Source organism: Chrysochloris asiatica, unplaced genomic scaffold (assembly GCF_000296735.1).
Source record: "Chrysochloris asiatica unplaced genomic scaffold, ChrAsi1.0 scaffold00127, whole genome shotgun sequence".
Taxonomy (NCBI): domain Eukaryota; kingdom Metazoa; phylum Chordata; class Mammalia; order Afrosoricida; family Chrysochloridae; genus Chrysochloris; species Chrysochloris asiatica.
In genome coordinates this window covers 1,238,620-1,254,507 of record NW_006408645.1, presented here as the reverse complement: position 1 = coordinate 1,254,507, position 15,888 = coordinate 1,238,620, and positions in this window count along the sequence as shown.

Below are 15,888 nucleotides of genomic sequence, written 5' to 3'. Positions count from 1 at the left end.
CATATGAGATTATTGAAAATAGTCAAGTGTTATTAATGGGTAACATGTAACAGTCTCTTCTGACTTGGGGGCCTATTGCCTTGAGGCACCTGTTGAATAGTGGGTAGTCAGTACATGAGGGGTGTCTGGAGTCACAGTATTGTAAGACTGTTGTAGATCCTACTGGTGGTGTAAAATGAGAGGGGTGAGAAAATCTTAGGGGTTAAGTGACTTAGGGGAAGCGGTTGAAGAGGGTTGAAGTTACAAACTTTGGGGCTTCTGTTGTGGGGCTATAGGAGTTTATATATGTGGGTGGTGAGAGTTTTAGGGTTTGTGTGCAAGGGGTTTTGAAAGTTCCTACAGGACAAATGATAAAAATAACTGGGTCAGGTAATACACAAGACAGGGTGAGATGTTAGATCTTGGGCCTTTCCTATTGGTCCTGTTGTGGGTGTTGTATGGTACCAGAGGGGTTGGATGAATGTTTGGATACCCTGTAGGATGTCTGGCATGTTTGTGATGATCCATTTAGAGGAGAATATTGGACTTTTTTGGGGTTTTGAGAAAGCTAGAGAGGCTTTGGTTTCTACCCATGTTCATAAGGGGGCTTGAGTGGCTGAAAAAAGTGATAAGGTATAGAGGATTAACAAATCCAGCACGTATCCTTTATGTGTTGTGGTTAAAGCTTGGTAGAGGAGGGAGGCTGAGAGATCTATTAAGTGTTGAATTGGTGATGGGTGAGTGTTGGTTGGAACAGAATGAAGAGTAAAGAAAGTGAGAAGGAGATTTGGGTGGTGGAGGGATGAATGAATGACAGAAGGGTGTAGGGGTTTGGGATTACTAGGAAAGTAGGACACATAGCTTGATTAATCCGATAGAGGTCTTGGACGAGCCTATATGTCCCATCGGGTTTTCCATCCACTGATTTTTAGTCTATTTCTGTCTTTGTGTGTGGGATGTGTCTCTTGTAAACAGCATATTGTAGGATCCTGTTTTCTTATCCATTATGCTTCCCTCTGTCTCTTGTCTAGTGTGTTTAATGCATTTACATTCGGTGTAATTACTGATAGGTATTAACTGATTACTGACTTTTTGGTGCGTGTTTTTCTCTGTGTGGTACTGCTGATTTCTTTGTTCCACGTAATTATCTGTGCTGAATTCATTTTGGTTGTGGGTTTGCTTTTCATTTTCTTCATTACTCTTTTGTTAGTGTGTATTAAAGCTTTCTGATTTTCCTGTTTTCTATTTTGATGTGAAGGTGTATTCATTTTCTTTGAGGTTATCCTGTAATTTATTAATTTCTTTCTCTCTTTAAAACAGTCTATTTTATCTTGAAATCTACTTGACTTCCTGTCCATCTGGAAGTTCTGTGTCTACACTATTTTCTCTTTTTGCTTTGTAGTTGACTTCTTTACAAATTGATATCTCTGGTTCCTTGTAGTCAGTCTTGTAGGTTTATTTTATTTTCAATACTCGTATATCTGGATTGAGTTCTGAGAGGTGTTGTCATGTATGGTAATCTCAGGTTGTTGTCTGCTGTTCTTGGTTCTCAGTCCAAAGAGCATCCTTTAGTATTTTTTTGTAACGTTGGTCTGGTCATAAGAAACGCCTTTCATTTCTGTTTATCTGAAAATGTCCTACTGTCTCTCAAATTTCACTGTCGTATTTGAGAAACACCTTTGCTGGGTATATGATTCTTGGTTGGAAATTCTTTTTCTTTCAAAGTTCTGCATATACCATCCCATTGTCTTCTTGCCTGTACTGAGAAATTAGAGATTTCTCTACTGAGAAATTAGAGATTTGTCTTATTTGTTCTCCTTTTTAGGTAACTTTTTATTTTTCCTGAGCTGCTCTCAGGATTCTTCCTTTGTCTTTGGTTTTGGAAAATTTGATTATGATACATCCTGGTGATTTTCTTTTGGGATCTATAGGCCTGTAGACATATTTGTAAGGAAAATAATAACTCTAGGGAGGTATGCACGTTTTAGAATAACCAACCATTTGAGATCAAAAGGTTATCATTTACCCAAGGACAAAAGTCAGAAAAGAACTCAGGAAAAAAAGAGGAACAGAGACAGGAAACTTGGAAGAAGCGGGATAAATAATGTCACATTGTGGGGACAGTAATCAATGACATAAACCCAAATGTGTATGAGTTGTTGAATGGAAAACATATTTGCTTTGTAAGCCTTCATCCAATTCACAATAAGAAGCTAAAACAGAAAATAAAATCAAGACATCAGGAAACAAATTCAGTTGTTTTAAAATCCCAACACACTCCAAATCAAACCCACTACCATCAAGTGGATTCTGACTCATAACAACCCTGTAGAACAAAGTAGAACTACTGTCTAGGGATTCAGAGGTTGTGCATCTTTACAGGAGCAGGACTGCTTTGTCGTTTCCTCTCAGGGCAGGCAATATACAACAAGAGGGAGATTGGCAGAGCAAAGATGAAGATAGTGGGAGACACAGAGAGGGATGCAAGAATAAAAGCAAACGGAGGTAAATACTGTTAACAGATGGTATATGGAGGAGATTGCAATCATTGTAATGAATCAAAGTATACAATACGATAAATGTAAAATTTGTATTCTCAGTAAACCTTCACTCATTTCACAATAAAAACAAACAAACCCTATGCAAAGGGCAATGCTTTCAGGCCTAACTAAAAGTAGAACTACCATTGTTGTTGTTGTTGTTGTTAAGTGCTGTAGACTTGGTTCTGACTTACAGATTTCCGAGGAGCAGCTGGTGAATTTGTACTGCTAACCTTGTGGTTCAACAGGCCTTGCAGTTCTACACTTATCCTACTGCACTACACAAGGACTTCACATGACCTAACAACTCACTTCTAGGAATAAACCCAAAAGACTTGAACAGTGTTGTTAATAAGTGTTGTTGAACCAATTCCAACTCATAGCGAGCCTGATAGGGTTTTTTAGGAGCTGTTGGTGGCTTTAAACTTCCAACATTGTGGTTCTAACTGATTTTGCGGTCCAGTGCTTAATCCTACAGTACTCAGTGAAAGAGGCTGAGAATGATTGTACAACTTGAAGAGTATAATCAATGTCAGTAAATGGTACATGTAGAAACTCAAATTGTTGTGTATTTAAAAAACAAAAAACCTGGAGAGCACAGTTCTACTCTGACACACGAGTCAGAATCAATGACAACTGGTTTTGATTTAGTTTATGTGAGTGGGCCATGCAGGGTTATAAAGCTGAGTTTGAATGCCATCTACCACCACTAGAAGGCAATAACTGTAGTTAGCTGCAGAAAGATCAAAAGAATTGGAACTCATCCCACCGTGTGTGTGTGTCTATGTGTATGATGTTAGGAGTATGTTCGTCAGAGAGGAAGGACTGTTCCAGATTAAAGAAGACTAGAGACATGTGACAATTAACTGATACAGATGGTTTTTAATTGGATTCTGAATCAGGGGGAATTTTTCTATGGAGCACAGTTTAGGGTCTGGTAGAAGAACAAACAAATCTGTCTTGGGAGAAATACAGCCAGAATGCTCTTTAGAAATCAGAGTGGTAAGTCTTCACCTCTAGTACTATGGGCATGTTGTCAGAAGGGACCAGTTCCTGGAGAAGGACATCATGCTTTGTAAAGTGGAGGATCAGTGAAAAAGAGGAAGACTCCCAAGTAGATGGATTGAAAGAGTGGCAGCAGCAAATGGCTCAAATGTAACAATTGTGAGGATGAAGCAGGACTGGGCAGTGTTTTGTTCTGTCGTGCATAAGGTTGCTGAATTGGAACAGACTTGACGGTATCTAACAACATTAGACTACATTAGCATTTAAAAAGATGAAAACAGGTAAACACTTTGAACAGTACCTGGGGTATAGAAAACACAATTAAGTTTACCTACTATGACCCACTGGAGTCCTGGTGTGGCACTGTAGGATAAGCACTTGACTGCTAACTATGCGGCTGGTGGTTCAAATACTCCAACCACTCCTTAGAATCCCTATACAGGGTATCTATGACTCAGAACTGACTCGATGGCACTTAACAACATCAGTGACCCACTTGAATCGAAGCCCCATGATAGCAATGACTTCCTCAGTTTTGGTCATTGTGCTGACACACGTGTGCTTACTTCATATCAGTAATGACCACATGAACTGGGCCCCTGCAACAAGACAGAGTTACAAACTAGGGTGATAGGGTGAAGAGTCCAGGGCCATTTGCTTTTCACATGCAAGGACTATGGGAGTTCAGGCTGGTTCCTAGTTAGTGTTGGTCACTCCAGTCACCCCCTGGCCTGTAAACCATTCTGAGACTGATTCAGCTGTTCTAGGCTCCTGGTTAATGCAACCAAAAAAATGCTGCTCTAGATATCAAATGAGCTCTGGTAACATAGTGGTTACGAATCGGGCTACGAACCACAAGGTCAGCAGTTTGAAACTACCAGCTGCACTGCGGGAGAATGATGAGGCGTTCTGCTCCCATAAAGATTAACAGCCTCGGAAACACTGTGCAGAGTTGCTATGAGTTGGAACCGACTCCACGGTAATTAACAACAACAACAGATATCAAATGTGTTTGCAATTTTCTAACTCACGATTGCTTAATATTCCTTTTAGTTCTGTTCCTCCTGCTTTGCCTCTGGAAGGAAGAGGCTGGATTTTCTGCTGTTGCTCCTTGTCCTTAAGGGACAAAGGCAGGCTCTGATTGGCTGAGTCAGAGTCTCAGTCTAGTATTTGCCTACTGGAGCAAAGGCTGCCCTTTATAAGGAGGTTCTGTGGGAGATCTCAGCTCTACATCATGTTGCAAAGAGGTCTCAGATGGCTGGTGGTGCACTGCCACACAGCGCCCCTTCTCCGAGCCCTGCCTGGTCAGCTCCTGCTGCCTAGGTCAGCCTGGACATCAGCCCAGACGTCAGTCCGGTCCATCAGCGTGAGTATGCTCAACATGCGTCAGATGCTGAGCACCTGTGAGGCTAGTCATAGAGTCTAGAATGAGACCTTAGACATCATCTAGTACAGAGGGCTCTTTTCACAAATGAGGAAACCGAAACTTAAAGACAGAAGGTGGCCTGCCCAAGGCCACAGCAACTATTGGCAAAACTATGGTTTAGAACCTGAACTTCTGATTCTTAGAAGGTGCGTGTTCCAATTCATTCTATTGTCGGTGGAGTGATTTAGGTGGGGTTCTAAAACTAAGCCCTTGGGGACTTAAAGACAACATCAAGAGGTCCTTCGACTTTTACTAGCTCTCTGGCAACCCTGCTGTCTTTGCTGGGCATTTCTGATTTGGGAAAATTGGATTACCAATCTCCACAATGATCAGATCAAAATCTAAGCAGTGGCAAGTTAAGGGAAAACAGTATTAAATTTTAGTGAGATGTTTTATGCTCCAAAGGGGGAAAAATGCAGACAAAATTCAAAGTGAATTGTGGGCATAGGGTAATTGTTGTTGCTTTTGTTAAGTAGCATGAAGTCGATTCCGACTCATAGTAAGCTTGTGTAGGGTTTCTGAGGAGCATCTGGGGGCTCTGAACCACCAACCTTGCAGTTCGCAATCCAGTACTTATAAGCAACATCAATTGGCTATCATCCCTTTCTTATTTTCATTATATGACTAATTACACTAAACCTCATTCCGAAAGAATTGAGTCTAGACTTTGTTTAGTATGATCAATGCTAGGAAAGAATGCTTTGGCATAGAACTAGAGAAAGATAGCCTTTCCTATTGGATCCTATGGAATTAAACATCTTGGAATGTTTGCTCTAGGTCAGGTACTAAGCCAGGCATACATCCATTTATTGAGGGGACTTCAAAAGTTCATGGAAAAATGGATTTAAAAGATAATGGATTTTTTCCCCCAAAACTTTCTGAAGCCCCATCATAACATTAATTACGTAATGCAGTCCTACTAGCAACCTGCAGGTGGTGGTATTAATTCTAAGGTGCAGTGCTGTATGATAAGCACTGGACTGCTAACTGAAAACATTATACCCATCAGTCATTCTTGGAAACTGTATGCAGGGTGGCTATGAGTCAGAACTCACACAGCGGCACACAACAACAACAAACCAGATAAATGAGCTAGAAAATGTAGAAACTATACAAAGAACATGAAGGATTGATTGGCATCAATGAGTACAAACAATCATCAGGTGACACCAAGAAGGTGTCAGGTGATAGATTATCCAAAGTTGCAAGAGGAAAGCTAGTTACTTGGTCTGCTAGAAAGGGAGTCTCTGATTGAGTATTTTTATTGTATCAAAAAAACATTTTAAAAACAAACAAAAATGCTTGCTGTTGCATCTATTCTAACTCAGGGAGACTACATGTGTGTCAGAGTAAAACTGTGCTCAGAGGGTTTTCAATGGCTGATTTTTCAGAAGTTGATCACCAGGCCTTTCTTCTGAGTTGCCTCTGGGTGGAGTGTAACCTCCAACCAATTGATTAATAGGTGAGCGCCTTAAGCTTGTTTACTGCCTACTGGCTTCTGAACTAGCTAGACAGTCAAAGTGAATTGGCTTAGAAATACATCTGAAGGAAGAGAATGCAGAGGCTACGGGAGGGAAACACAGAAGACCTGGAAGCTGAGAAGGGACAAGACAAGAAAAACTGAACTGTTCGTCAGCCAGACTCCCTGAACCAGAAATCATGTCAGATTTCCTAACATGAAAATCTGACACTAGTCTCCTGCTTAAAACTCTTTGGGATGATGTCCAAACTTTCTAACATGGCTGAGTGGGACCCAAGGTATTTCTTTGGCTTCTTCCCTTGCCACACCTCCCCTCCCACACATTTCCAGTCCTACAGTTCTGCCAACCTTTCTCTCACTTCTCGGTATTTGTACATCAGGAAATGCCTGGGGAAAACAGGTATGTCTATTATATAAACGTAATGATTAATTAATCAAACTGCAATTGTTCTGGACACAGTCCATTGCCTCTTTTGGGTTTTTCAGGTCTCAAGCAGCCATCTCCAATCAGATATGAAGGATTACTCCCTCCCCAATGCAACTTGGAGCCCTGACATGGTGAAGCTGTATAACGAGCTCATGGAGAAGACTGTGGACGGGACATGGAGAAGACTTTCAAGTTATTTACCTTCTAGGCATTTTCTGAAAGAGGAAGACTTTGCTAGGTTTGCTAAAACGGTCCCTGGTATGTTCAAACCCCTGATATTCCAAGTGCTTAACATGGGCTTGACGGGGGCTGCTCATAACACAGAACTGCTATCGAAACTTTGCTTATGTGTGGCCATTTTCCTCAAAGCGATCCATGTCTAACCCATTGCCAATATCTCCCGTGTGGTTTGCATTAGTCTGATAGTCAGGACCGAGGTAATCTTTACACAATGACCCTAGACTTAGAAGAGGTTAGATCAGGAAAGGAGGTCACTTAGGCCAAGCCCCTCAGTTTACAAGTGAGAAAAAAGAGACCTAGCTTGGCACTGCAGGGAGTAACAGTTTTAAAAAATTTTTATTGAAGTTTAATTTTTATTTCATTCTAGTCTAACAAAGATTAGATTTGAAACAGGAACTCCTGAGTCCTGGCTTAGTGCTCTCTCCAGCCCCACCCAGCCACTCCCAGCATCTCCTAATAACCTGCCTGCTCCACTGTCTCCTGTGTAGACCAGACAGAGAATGAGGAAGAGGTTATGTCTGAGATTAAGGACTAATGACTTCTCTCTCACTAGTGGACGCCTCAGGAGTTTCAATGGCGTCTGAGGTCAGGAACCAGAACCAGGACATATGCTCTCTCTAGTGGTCAATTTGAGCTATGATCCTGTTGTTGTTAAGTGCTGTCGAGTCAGTTCTGACCCATAGCGACACTGTATAGGGTTTCCCAAGAGCAGCTGGTGAGCTTGAACCATCATCCTTGCAGTTCAAACGACTTTACAGTCTGACGCATTAACCCACAGAGCCACACCAGGACTCCTAATAAATAAGTATTGTTGTTGTGAAGTGCTGTCGAGTCAATTCTGACCCATAGCGACCTTGTATAGGGTTTCCAAGGAGTAGCTGGTGAGCTTGAACCAACGACCTTGCAGTTCAAACGACTTTACATTCTGACACATTAGCCCACAGCACCACACCAGGCCTGAGTGGATGAAAAAATGGTTATAGTTAGAAAAGGATGAAAAAGAGGGGACATGACATCAGGGGGGCCAGTTGGAAAACTTCTAATTTTACAAACCTAAAGGAGCTCTGGTAGCGTAGTGGTTACGAATCGGGCTGCGAACTTTTAAGGTCAGTGGTTCGAAACTACCAGCCGCTCCGCTGGAGAAAGATGAGGCTTTCTACTCCCGTAAAGATTTACACCCTCGGAAACCCTGTACAGGGTCGCTATGGGTCGGAACCGACTCAACGGCACTTAACAACAACAATCGGTCATTGGAGTCCTGGTGTGGCGCTGTGGGTTAATGCACCAGACTGCAAAGCCATCTGAACTGCAAGGTCGGCAGTTCAAGCTTACCAGTCACTCCTTGGAAACCCTATACAGGGTCGCTATGGGCTGGAGCCAACTCAATGGCACTTAACAACAACAAATCTGTCATTAGAAATTCTACTTTGATTCTGTTTACAGTGATAGAAAATTTGTCAGTGGATATTGGGGTTAATGGGATTTATGATGCTAAATTGTACATGTGAAAAATGAATTGGCAAATCTTGTGTTTTATATGTATATAAATATATATATGTATTTTTACAACAATTTAAAATTTTTAATGTATAAACAAACAAAATAATATATTTACTTTAAGATTCTTGAGAAAAATGCTGGTGTTATCTAATAAGTGTTTATATTTGATATCGTGGAGGCTTCCCTCTTGATTTCAGTTAAAGCCCATCAACCCTTCTCCAAGTGCCCTGCCTCCTACCCCACCCACCCTGTTCCCTTACAGGCCATACTGAACAGACAAATTCCAAACCTAAAGTAGTGAGGAGACACATTTTCCTATTTTACAAACAGGACTTTTCTCCTGTTTATTTCTTGATCTGCCGAAATCAGTACATTTCAGGTGACTGAAATGTTTTTCAATTGATAGAAGCAGCTGTATCCTGAGCTCGTTGGTGGTTCCTTCTACCCCCTCCAGCAACTTCTCTCCTAATTATCTCTTGAACTACTAACCCCTTCCCCTCACCAGAAAACTACTCTCCTCTGGTTCCTCCAGAGATTGTGGGGTGATTCCAGGAGGCTCAAAGGAGATACCAAGGACCTCCCCTGTCAGGGGCTTTCTTCCCTGCAGTTCACCTTCACCTTTGCCTCACACTCTCATTGATCGGACTCCTCTCTCAACTCTCGCCAGGACAAGATATGCGCCTCTTCCTCAGGATCACAGTAAAGGAGGGGCATGGCTTTGAGTATGTTATCTTCCATAATCCTTTGGAGAAGAAGTGTGTCTGCTTGTTCCAGCCTGGTTCCTACTTGGAGGGGCTGCCTGGGTAAGGCATGGAGCATTATCCCAGTTGGCAACTCAGATTAGCTTTCTCCTGGTCAAAAATCAGAAGCCAGTTGGTGGGTCTGTAGCTACTTCCAGCATGTTCTTTGTTCCTGTAGCATTGATGTGTACATGCTTCATTCTACTAACTCTCCTGGCAGGAAGGCTGTTCCAAGCACCCAGCTGCCCACCAAACCTCTTAAACTGCAGTGGAGTCAGTGTTAAAAATGAGGAGGAAAAGTATACCTGTTCAGTGGCTGGTGTATACCAGACCCTGTACTAGGAATTCTGGCTGTGTTAATTTAATGGTCACAAAAATTCTGAGAGGCAGATGCTACTTTTTCCTGTTTTACAGAGACAAAAACAGATGCCCACGATGGTTCTGTGATAGGATGCATGACTATAAGTGTAGAATTGAGAGTAATTCCCCCTGCCTGCAAAACCCATGCTTTCTCCTCTCTCCCCTTTGCACCAGTCTGTTTCCACCTGTGACTAAGCCAGCAGGGAACAACACAAGACTCATCACAATTTAAGGTTGAGGCTGGTGGCAGATGACACTTTGAAAAAGTTGTGAGCAGATGCAGCCTTTAAATGCCTTGTATGTCTCCCCTTTGGCTTTGTTTTGCTTTCACTCCTTTTCTCCGTCCTAACTGATATAAGAATCTGGTCCTGTTTTCAGGGAACCCCTCAGTGTCTCATCTCACCAGCACCTGGCATTTGAATACGTGACCCTAGCTTCCCTTTTCTCTGGCCCTGCAGGATTATCCACGGTGGTGCACTCGCGACGATGATCGACACCACATTTTTCATGACGGCCTATAACAGTGCCAATGCGATCTTTACCGGGACCATGACCATCACCTTCAATAGGTCTGTTTCCTTGCTCAGGTTCTAGTTAGAAGGAAACTTGTAATTGTTGTTAAGTGTCGTCAAGTCAGTTCCGACTCATAGTGACCACATACACTTCAGATTGAAACACTGCCTGGTCCTGTACCATACTCACAATTGATGTTGTTTCAGCCCATTGTTGCTGTCATTGTATCAATTCATCTTGTTGCAGTCTTCCTCTTTTTCACTGACCTTCCACTTTTCCAAGCATGATGTCCTTCTCCAAGAACAGGTCCATCCAAACTGTGGTTGTTGTTGTTAAGTCCTGTTGAGTTGATTCTGACTCACAGCAACCCTGAATAGGGTTTCCGAGGAGCAGCTGGTAGGTTTGAAATGCCAACCTTGTGGTTAACAGTCCAGTGTTTTTTCTACAGTGCTACGCCAGGAGTCCATGCCCAAAGTACAAGAGATGAAGTCTTGCCGTCCTCCCTTCTAAGGAACATACTGGCTGTACTTCTTCCAAGACAGATTTATTTGTTTTTCTGGTAGTCCATGGTACTTTCAATATTTCATAATTCAATATAAGCCATAATTCAAATGCATTGATTCTTCAGTAAACTGGGACAGGATTATCCTCATGTTGAATGATGAAAAATATAGGACTACTTCTGATTTTCACGTGGACTGATTCAAACTTTTTAGATGTTCCTTTTTCATTCAAGGACAAAGTCACACGCTTAAAGATGGTTTATGTGTTCAAACATAAAATATTCTACATAGAATGATGGGCTATTTTGACCACCTATAAAGTAGACAAAGCAAAAGTGCCTCTATATTTTAACTCAGTTTTCAAAAAATTACTGAGTCCTACGCTGTGGGTTAATGCACTGGATTGCAAGGTTGCTTTGAACCGCAAGGTCCGTAGTTCAAGCTCATTAGCCACTCCTTGGAAACCCTATACAGGGCTGCTCTGATTTGGAATGAACTTGAAAGCACCTGGCATGGGAAGTGTGTGACTCTGGCTTCCCTTTTCTCCCTCTCTGGCCCTGCAGGATTATCCAACAACTACAGTCACGGTAATTCTTTATGTTTGGTTAGCCCTTTATGAAATCATTTACATACGTATTATCTTATTTGACCTTATCTTATGAGGTAGACACATAAGGTAAGTTCTATCCAGTTTGACAGATAAGGAAACTGAGGTGAATAGCTATTAGGTTACTTGTCCAAGATCACATGACTAGCAGGTGGCAAAGCATCAAATGCAGGAATCTGCCGGATTTCAAAGTCCATTTTCTCTATACAATGCTACTCTGCCTCATGGGCTCTTGCAGACATGCAGGAATGGGCAGGACACACATAGCCTCTGTTCTGCAAGGAGGGGAACCAAGAGATGCTGCTTTATAAATTTTGTCAAACATGAAGAAAATCTTCTGCATATGCAAAGAGCTGCTTGGAATTTGATAAATAGGAAGATAAGGTTACTTATTCACCCACAGGCAAATCAAATTGGTCAGTAACTAGAACTGTGACCGGAAAATACTTATGAACTATTCTAGCCAAAACAGATTGTATATTTCCTCATTGGAAAGTAAGCAGGAAAACAAGAGGTACTTGATTTTATCAGAAGATGGGAAAATGGTTTGACACAATGTTGATGGAGTAATAGTTGGCTTCTATATACTAAAACACACTGTGCCACACAGCCCATGTTTCTGCCACTGTGCCTGACATCTAGAAGCTCAGAGTAGAATCCCAGGACCTCTGCTCTGAGGGACACAGGCCAGCCCCTCAGCACCATCTATGCCTTCTTCAGAGGAGTCCACTCACTCCACCTTTTCTCTCTCCTAGCCCGGTCATCCTCGGCAACCTGGTAAGGCTGGAGGCAAGGGTTACTGGCACCAAAGGGAAAAAAGTGTTTCTTTCTTGTGAAGCACAAAACAGTGACAGGACCATCCTCTTTGCCGAAGCTTCTGGTAAGTCCATTCAGATTTTCCTTTCCTACTTTTGTGTCCACTTTTGTGACTGGACACAGAAAACAGCTTCCCCCACTAATGAGGGCAGTGCCCTAGGAGGCTCTTAAGGCTGCCTGTTCATAACATGTGTGTTCAGGGGGAAAGGGGGCCCTACAGGGGGAGAGGCCTCCATTAGTTATGGGATGGAGACTATCATGACACACCCACTCACCTCTCAGGAAGACCACTGGCCAGAAGATGGTAGGCGGGGCTTGTGGCAGCAGTGTGTGTGGTGTTTCCCTTTCAATGCTTTTCTGGTTTCTAGAAGGCAAGGGCAGGCTCATTACTTTGGGAATATAGAGGTTTCCAGAAGCAGCTCTGGCTCCAAGCAGACATGAAAGGTTACCCAGCACTGGTTTTGCTGGAAGCATAAAGTGTGACTCACCTGTGTGTTCTTCACCATTCCAGCCATCTTCTTCCAAATGAAGTGACATGGGAGGAAGGCCCTGTAAGGCTCATCTCCTAGTGCCCAGGTGAGCAGAGGAATAGGCAACCAAAGTTCCCAATGAAGGAGGTTCTGTCTCTCCCAGTCATCTCCAGCCTGCCACATTCACTTCAGCCCTTTCCTTCTGGGATAGTAGAAACTCCTCCAGGTGTTACAGTTTGTTGTATATAAAGTTTGAAGAGGAAGTCTTACTTCCAATTTGATATATGTGTATTTTTCCTGTATAAAGTAGTCTACAACCATTGGCACAGGAAAGCGTCATGAGAGTTTAACCTGCAGCCCAGAACACCAGGGCCAGGTTGGGTCTTTGAAGAACCCAACATGCAGTTGGAGGAAGTATGATCAGAGCAGCTGACTCACCCTCCACTGGCTTCAGACAGGCCAGGGGACACTTGTTGTTGTTGTTAAGTGCTGTCGAGTCAGTTCTGACCCATAGCGACCCTGAACATTGTTTCTGAGGCTGTAAATCTTTATGGGAGCAGAAAGCCTCATCTTTCTCCCACGGAGCAGCTGGTAGTTTCAAACTGCTGACCTTGTGGTTCGCAGCCTGATTCGTAACCACTATGCTACCAGAGCTCCTTACATGATGTTAATGACTATCTGAGTTTCCTGATGCTGCTGTAACAGAAATATCACAGGCAGGTGACTCTAAAGAACAGAAATAGATTTCCTCCACTCTGAAGGCAAAAAGTCCAAATCCAGTTCTCAGACATGTCAATTCCTTCCTTATTGGTAATTCTGAGGGCATTCATTGGTTCCTTGACAATTCTTACATGACATTTGTTCTCCCCTGTCCCCCAGTCCACCCCATCCCTACCCATGTATGCGGATCTCTGTGTCTAACCTGCTATTTTAAAACTCAAAAGTGATTAGATTTACAACCTTGGAACAACAGGGATCTGGGTTACAGGGATTGAAGCATGCTTTGAATGGGTAAAAGAGGGAAAATAATGTTAAGATGCTTGGCTGTCTTTTGAATCTTGGTTTCCCTTGCCTACCATTGTAAAATAGACACTTGAGGGGGAGAAAAAAGGAATAGCCAGAAACATCACCATAGAAAGCTTGTAAGTCCATCTTCAGCCTATAATTGATTGGAATACCTAAAATGGGGCTACAACTTGCCCAGTGAAGGAGGCTTCCTGCAGAGCCTTTGCATTGCATAAGACCATAGGTGGAATCCTGAACCCCATCCAGAATCTTCTGAGGTAGGAAATTCCACTTGAAAGGACAAGCAGACCAGCCTGGAGTGGCTAGAAGAACAGAAGATACTTCTTGAAAGAAAGATCAGCAGGAAAAATAAAAAACAGTAATGGCAGTCTGAATGACTACAAGGACAAGCAAGTTGTTTGCCCGGGAACCATCAAGGCAAGTGATCAGGTCCCCTCAGGGTAAACCCCCTTCCAAGACTAAGACTCAAAGGGAATACACGAACAGGCATATGGTCTTGCTGGTGACCATGTTTGTCACCAATAAGGGGAAGTGGGTGAAAAGCAACAATGAAGTTGTAAGCTAAGTCCAACTATGTTCAATAGACTCCTGTCAACTCAGGTTGAGACCTGGTTGGCCAGCAGTATGGCAAGACCTGGGGACTTGTGGGCCCAGAGACAGGGACATGGCCACAGAGGACTAGAGTGGAGAGTGAAGCATCCAGCTGATATGAAGTGAAGGGAGATGCACAAGGACACCCATACTTGCAGATAGTACCCACTTGACCTGGCGTCAATGACTAGATGATCAGAACTCAACTAGAAGAAGAAAGAAGAGGGAAAAAAAAGAATAATCAGCTACAGTTTGATGAACTGACCTATACTTATGGATGTAGTAGCTCAAAAGAGGGAACAAATTTTTACAGCGAGGATCATTCCCACCCCCTGAGTACACAGGGTTGACAGGGATGGACAACTTGGACATTGGCTACACAAAATAGGAGGGGCTACAAAGGCAAGAAGTGACTGGCTTACAAGCTTTCAAGAGGAAGCCTAGTTCCAGAGGGTGCAGGGGAAGGTAGAATCTCCACTGAGTGGTGTCCAACCTGTCTGGACGGAGCAGGCAAAAGAAAATGGGGAAGACTCTTGTGGTACAGTAGTGAATAATTGCTTTCAGGACTGACTGTGTCAGAAATGTAAAGGTAGGTGTTTCATAACAAAAGGAGGAGAGTAGTTGATTTTGCAGTCCAGGAGCAGAGGTCGCTGGGACCATCAAGGGAGAAGAGCGGATTGCAGAGCCCTACCCAGAGAGGCAGTGACACCAGAGAAGGAGGCAGAGATGATGACGTGGAGCGATGGAGCGGCTGGGGGCACTGGACTCAGGAAGGGAAGAGGGGCTGTGTGCTGATGGCCAGGAAGGGGGCAGGCTTGCAGGGTGTACCCTTTGGTTGTCTGATGATGTGTGGAGGGGATTGTAATCATGGTAATGAAATTAAATACAATAGGATGAATGTAAAGGTAATGTTCACCCTGTAAGCTGTCACATAATTCACGACAAAAACTAGAAGGGGGAAAAAAATTGATTATATTTAGAACCCACTCAGGATACATCCATAGGTACAGGGGAAAAGATTCCAACACATATTTTGGGGGTGACACAGTTTAACCCAAAGCAATAATCTTATTGTGAACTAAAGTCACACACAGGTTTTCACCAGATATTTATTTTCATTTTTTAAATTCCCTTTTCCAAGCTTTGCCATTAAGTAGGTACTACTCCAAAGTCCTCATGCATCCTCTGATGGGTAATGTGTTTTTCATTTGTTTATGATATACCTCTGCACCCCCAAGAACAAATAGGCAGGGGTCTTCAAAAGAACCCCAAATGGGTGTGAGTGAGAGAGTGGTGGTGGGCAGAGAATACGGCAGCAGTCCTACAGTCTTGAGAGCTAGCCCAGAGCCCAGGAGAGGACACATGGGGGGGGGGGGGGAACGTGTGAATGCACAGACAGAAGTATCTATAAGCAAATGTACACACAGATATGGGTGTGCATGCATGTAGGGGGGGGGGGCTTCAAAAAATTCATGAAGAATAGACTGAGGAGATAATGGAATGTTCCCACAACCATTTTGCAGTTCCCATGTACCTGCTGAGGGAGGGCCATTAGGAAGCAAACCTGTCTCTCTAGGTCCTATCTCAGTTACCTCAGTCCCCACCACAGAGCAGCCTCAGAAATACACCAAGTCCTTATTTCTTCAAATAGGAATCCTTGTCCTT